Source organism: Triticum urartu, unplaced genomic scaffold, assembly GCF_003073215.2.
Source record: "Triticum urartu cultivar G1812 unplaced genomic scaffold, Tu2.1 TuUngrouped_contig_117, whole genome shotgun sequence".
NCBI lineage: Eukaryota > Viridiplantae > Streptophyta > Magnoliopsida > Poales > Poaceae > Triticum > Triticum urartu.
The window spans coordinates 5,653-12,347 of record NW_024111587.1 but is presented as its reverse complement, the minus strand read 5'-3'; the positions used below and the strand labels follow the sequence as shown (position 1 = coordinate 12,347).

The window sequence follows — 6,695 nt, the reverse complement described above, 5'->3', positions numbered from 1 at the left end:
AGTTCATCAAATTAGTTAGGGTTCAATAAATTTTAGAGTTCATCAAATTAGTTAGGGTTAAATTTTAGAGTTCATCAAATTAGTTAGGGTTCATTAAATTTTAGAGTTGATCAGTTAGGGTTAAATTTTAGAGTTCATCTAACTAGTCTTTTTTACTGTTTTTTAGTAAGTGTTTAATAGAATTAGTAAGAAAATTAATATAACTAGTTGAACTAGTTTATTTTTAGTAAAAACTAGTTTATTTTTATTTATAGTAAGTGCTTAATTGAACTAGTTGAGTTAATACAACTATTTTATTTTTAATACGAAAATTAATAGAACTAGTTTACTTTTTTAGTTAAAGCAATTATTCCCGCATCGACGTCGACGATGCCTATCCCGCATCCTCGTCGTCGAGTCGGCGGAGGACACCTACGTCATCAGATGGGTCATGTTCGGGACTGGGCTCCACCGGAGTGGTACTGGGAGGCGCTACCTACCGGGGGGCGCAAGTTGGTGAGGAGTCAGCCCGTCGTTGATCCGAACCTTCTTTGGTGGCGGTCGCGCGGCCCAGTGACGGTCCAGAGGCTCGTGGACCCCGCGGAGGTGGTGCGTCACCGTGTCAGTGAGGAGGACGCGCACGTCCGTCGCTACGTTGGAGCACAAGTTCTCCAATACCTAGCAGGTTCTCCAGGGATCTCACTGAAGCTATGATCCTGTGGTGGTTCCTTCTCTGTGGGTGTCCACCGCCCATGCCGATACCCGTCGTGCGCTAAGGTTTTAGTTGTATTAGTGATGTTATATGTATGATACTATTCGGGATATATTAGTGATAATATTCGACGATGTACGGATGCATGAGATGATTTACTTTTGCTTATTGAATACATGCTAATTTAAATACTTATTTTATTTTACGATTTGATTTTGCTTATTGAATGCTCATGACAATATGAGTCCTATAAGATATTTTGAAGTGTATATCTTCTGTTGCTCAAATAGGATATGTGCTTGTTTGCAGGTTACACCTCCGAGTGGCCTATGTTTTGCCTAAGTGTTGATTCATTTCCGTTTCGGCAAATTTCAAGCGCTCGATATGTCCTATTTTAACAAAGGTCATGCCGGATTTTTCCGTGAATTTTGGCATGACTTGTGCCAGAATATGTAGGAAATATCGAGTGCCCCGGATTTGTGTGTTGAGTATCCTGGTAGTTGTCTTCGATTGATTTTCAATTAATGTTTCAACTATGAACATAGGAAATGTCTGACGACGAAAAGGATTTCGGTATTTGCAAATACTGCGAAGACGAGCGCGGCCTATGCGACGGAATCTTCCTAGATGATGATAGGCGCTTCAGCATCAAACTGGACGAGAACTACGAAGTGGATACAGTAAGTCACAACGGCAAGTCTTTTTTCGTAATTAAGCATGACATCTCCTTCATTTGCTTCAAATTATAATTTAATTTTTTTACTATTCTACTAGCGTATCCCCTGCCATGCAAGAGTTTTTGTCTTGGATAAGATAGGTTTCAGTCGTACTATGGAGGTAAAGAGAATTTACTTGAAGACCGAGCATGGTCGTATTTTCCACGCAAAATTATACAACGCAGACGACTACACCTATTTTGGATGCAAAACTTGGCAAGTACTATGCATGACTTATGCATTTGAGTCTGACATGGTTATCACCTTTGATATTCATCCGGAAGATGATATTGAAGGTAATATCGACATCTGGGTCGATGTGCAGACGCCTCCAGTTATACCATTATGTGAGTTTCTCAACCATATTTATGTCTTTAATATTTTTTATTCAAAAATAGTTGACAACTAATTTCTATTGTCAGCTTATTTCCGTTCAAGCAAACATGTCCAGCGCTTGGTAGACAGGACCTACTACTGTCCCAGGGCTGAACTAAACTGAGAAGAGATAAGTCATTATGTTTCATGGCTTGACGATCTTCATACTTTCAAGACAAATTTTCTTCCTGCACTTAGAAATGTTAGTACTCAAAACGTGCGACCAATAGTGTTCATACTGAACTACAGTCACATCTATTTAGGAAAAATGGTAAGATTTTTACTATTTGTCCTCAGTGCATTTTTTGCATACATTATTTTTTAAGCTAAACTTCATTGCTAAGTATGTTACTATACGATGTTCTTCAACAGGGACTCCCGATAAATGTTGTGCCTAATTGGATCGAGACTAAAGGTACTATGAATATTGTTAGCTTACGACCAAGATATCCTACAATGCACTTTAGTGCATTCAGGATTTCTAATAGCGAGGAATGCTTAATAGTGAAAGACTGGAGCAAAATTGTGAACGATCGCAGAGAAGTACTAGGGGGCAGCAATCAGAAGCGCATCTTACGATTAGGAGACAGGTTCATCTGCATGCTCCAACTTGATGAAGGAGGAGAGCTACACATGTTTTATATTATTTTACCTGAGAGAGAGCAGCATGAGTGATTAGCTAGCTAGAAATGAATTTGAAGATGATGATATGCTACACTATGACTATGATGATTAAATAGTTAGTGTTGGTGGTAATGACTATGATGATTATTATTAACTAGTATTGGTGGTGATTAGATAGCTACCGCATCTAGTGTTGGTGGTGATTAGTTAGCTAGAATGAGTTTGAAGATGATGATGTGCTACACTATGACTATGGTGATTAAATAAATACTGTCGGTGGTAATGACTATGATGATGATTAAATAGTTTGTGCTCGCGGATTAGATTCAAGTGGAAGCAACATGTGGTGCACATCGAAAGTACTACTAGTCCAAACTAGATCAAGTTTGGATTAGTAGTATACTTTTGACATGCACCATATATTGCCTCCACTTGAACCTAATCAATCTTCATTTGACACACTGTTATGGACATAATGATATAAACCTCATAATTGGTATTGTACCAAAATTTGTATAACGGCATATAAATACACTAAAAATGAAAAAAAAGTATTAGTAGCGATGGAAAGTAAACACGCTACAACTATCTAGATTAGCAGCAGCGCGGGGTAGAATAAGCGTTGCCGCTATGTGTCTTAGCAGTAGCGCTTGTCGCACGCGCTACTGCTAAAGTAATAGCTGTAGAGCCTTATTGGTAGCGCGGCTGCCCGTGTTACTAGTGGGCATTAAACCCGGGCTACTACTAGGGTTCCCTAGTAGTTCTAGAATAAAAAAACTATGATGTCGACATGCCATCGTTAGTTGGTTCGGGAAGAAGAGGAAGCTCATGGTGTTGTTGTACTTAACAAAGGATTGATCGATGCCAGAGAGGAAAAGAAGGAAACAAAGAGATGGAATTTCCACTGGAGCCTTGGAGTCTGGAGACTTACATCTCCTCGAGATGAATGGCTGGACGGGGGATTGGCACATCAGGCAATCGGGTGGTCTGCTGCTTCATCACACATTTGTGCGTGTTGCCCATAAGCCAATTAAGTTGCATGCCAATGACTGGCCAGCTCAATGGGCCGCACTACAATTTAGAAAACTGAAGGCCACACAGCTCGCACTCCCATGGGCTCGACCCTTACTCAATATTCTCAATCCCTCCACTCAAACTTGTTGATACTTTGGGACTTGAGAGAGTAAGACCCGATCTACACTTAGAAGAAACCAATTCATGTTCCTTACTCGATTTCTTGATCAACACCTATTCAAAAGCATTTACTATTAAAATAATAGATGCCGAAATAACAGGACAATCTTCAGCTTTTTTATTATGTATTTTTAGACATGAGTTTACAACCCTGAATTTCGATGTACACAATCATCATGCCCTTAATTTGGGGGGGTGGCCGTCATGCTTGCCTAGGCCAACCCGTTGAATTTTATTGTGACGACGGAATAAAGCTTTGCAAGATTATCTGGAAAAAAAACTGGTTGAGTTGTTGTGCCGCCACTTCCTTTTTGTGTGTGTGTGTGTCTTATTTACTCTTTGAAGTCCTCTCTCTGTAAAGAAATATAAAAGCGTTTAGATCACTTTCGAAAGGAGTAAGTTGGAACAGAGGAGAGCAGCTCGGGAAGAAGTGAGTCAGGACAGGTGTCTTGAAGAGGACAGATGCGAGTTTTGAGTCTTTGAGGAAGAAGAAGCCAACCTTTACGGCTTTGAAGCAGCCGACACATAACAGCGAGCACCGATACCTCCACACAACATATCACCATTGTTCTTCTGTTGCGCATGCCCGATACCTTGCAGAAACGGGGAATAAAACCCTGGAGCGGTTCAGAATCTAATCTCCCGACATGGACATGGGCGCATGGATGCTTTTTTTTTTGAAAAATCACCGGGGGGAGCTCCCCACCTGAATATATTTCTCAATCTTTGCAATCCATCGTGCGAGTGATTACAAAGAGGTGAATTACATAGGCACGTGTAAACGTGAGGACAGGTAAGAACGCCAAGGAGGCGGCCTGTTTTTCTTCTGGCTTTCTCATCCGGTGAGTCCAGAGCATAAGGTCTTGTACTATGTTTGTGAGAGTGGTGATGCTGTGGTGGTCTTGCTGCCTGAAAGTCATGGCATTCCGAGAGTCCCAAATTTTCCAAAGAGTGATGAGCAGTACCGAGTTCCAAACCCGGTGATCCATAGCGGCTGGAGTGGGGCAAGCCCAAAGATCCTCGATGCCACCGCTGGGTGTGAAACCCAGCCTTAGCCAGATGCGCTGGGCTAGGGGGCAGTTGAGGAAGATGTGAGATGTATCTTCACCATCGAAGCCACATCTTGGGCAGACGGCATCAGAGACAATATGCTTGTGCAGGAGGTTTGTTTTGCAATTTAGTCGACCTCGAAACAGAAGCCAGGCGAAGATCCTGACCCTAGTAGGGACTCGCGACGACCAAATAGGGATGGAGTGGATGTCCTGTGAGTCAGCCTTGAAGGTGAGGTCGTATGCCGCCCGTGTGGAGAAAGAGAGTATGGATGGTGAGAGCACATATGTACTGTGCGTACGCACCTATATATAGCTGATATAGAAAAGCAAGTGGGGATTGCAGAAACGAAATAAAAAGTTGAAAAAAGATAAGCGTCGACAGCAGTAGGGACTCGCGACGACCAAATAGGGATGGAGTGGATGTCCTGTGAGTCATCCCTGAAGGTGAGGTCGTACGCCGCCCGCGTGGAGAAAGGGAGCATGGATGGTGAGAGCACATATGTACTGTGCGTACGCACCTATATATAGATGATATAGAAAAGCAAGTGGGGATTGCAGAAACGAAATAAAAAGTTGAAAAAAGATAAGCGACGACCAAATAGGGATGGTGTGGATGTCCTGTGAGTCATCCCTGAAGGTGAGGTCGTACGCCGCCCGCGTGGAGAAAGGGAGCATGGATGGTGAGAGCACATATGTACTGTGCGTACGCACCTATATATAGCTGATATAGAAAAGCAAGTGGGGATTGCAGAAACGAAATAAAAAGTTGAAAAAAGATAAGAGACGACCAAATAGGGATGACGTGGATGTCCTGTGAGTCATCCCTGAAGGTGAGGTCGTACGCCGCCCGCGTGGAGAAAGGGAGCATGGATGGTGAGAGCACATATGTACTGTGCGTACGCACCTATATATAGCTGATATAGAAAAGCAAGTGGGGATTGCAGAAACGAAATAAAAAGTTAAAAAAAGATAAGAGACGACCAAATAGGGATGACGTGGATGTCCTGTGAGTCATCCCTGAAGGTGAGGTCGTACGCCGCCCGCGTGGAGAAAGGGAGCATGGATGGTGAGAGCACATATGTACTGTGCGTACGCACCTATATATAGCTGATATAGAAAAGCAAGTGGGGATTGCAGAAACGAAATAAAAAGTTGAAAAAAGATAAGCGACGACCAAATAGGGATGACGTGGATGTCCTGTAAGTCATCCCTGAAGGTGAGGTCGTACGCCGCCCGCGTGGAGAAAGAGAGCATGGATGGTGAGAGCACATATGTACTGTGCGTACGCACTTATATATAGCTGATATAGAAAAGCAAGTGGGGATTGCAGAAACGCACCTATATATAGCTGATATAGAAAAGCAAGTGGGAATTGCAGAAACGAAATAAAAAGTTGAAAAAAGATAACCGACGACCAAATAGGGATGACGTGGATGTCCTGTAAGTCATCCCTGAAGGTGAGGTCGTATGCCGCCCGCGTGAAAAAAGAGAGCATGGATGGTGAAAGCACATATGTACTGTGCGTATGCACTTATATATAGCTGATATAGAAAAGCAAGTGGGGATTGCAGAAACGAAATAAAAAGTTGAAAAAAAGATAAGCGTCGACAGCAGGGATCGAACCTGCGCGGGCGTAGCCCAACAGATTTCAAGTCTGTCTCCTTAACCACTCGGACATATCGACTAATCGGTTTATAAGCGCACTGACGAGCTAAACAATGTTTGGCATAATACATCTCTGGGCCGGCCCAAGCGCCAAATGGGCCTTAAGGCCGAGTCGGAGGGGAAAGAGAGAAGAAGAACATCAAATGTCTGGACGACAGATTCTCAAAAAAAAAAAGTCTGGACGACAGAACTTCCGATATCGTACACTCTAGTCTGTTCAGAGTGCTTCGAAGCGATTGATCCATTGCACCCCGGAGCGGAACCATATACAAGGAAGCTATTACAACACATCATCATTTACGGAAGAGCGCAAGCAATTTCGAATAATCAACTTTTTACCGACGACTAAACTGAATCGATCGAGGAGCGTAGTCCATC

The 6,695-nt window shown here is 42.8% G+C and overlaps 1 non-coding gene across 1 annotated transcript; it reads right to left on the bottom strand.

Moving 5' to 3' along the window:
* Positions 1–6,254: 6,254 nt before the first annotated feature.
* TRNAS-UGA lies at positions 6,255–6,336 on the bottom strand. Its single transcript has one exon. It is a non-coding gene; the product is annotated as a tRNA-Ser (tRNA).
* Positions 6,337–6,695: the final 359 nt, after the last annotated feature.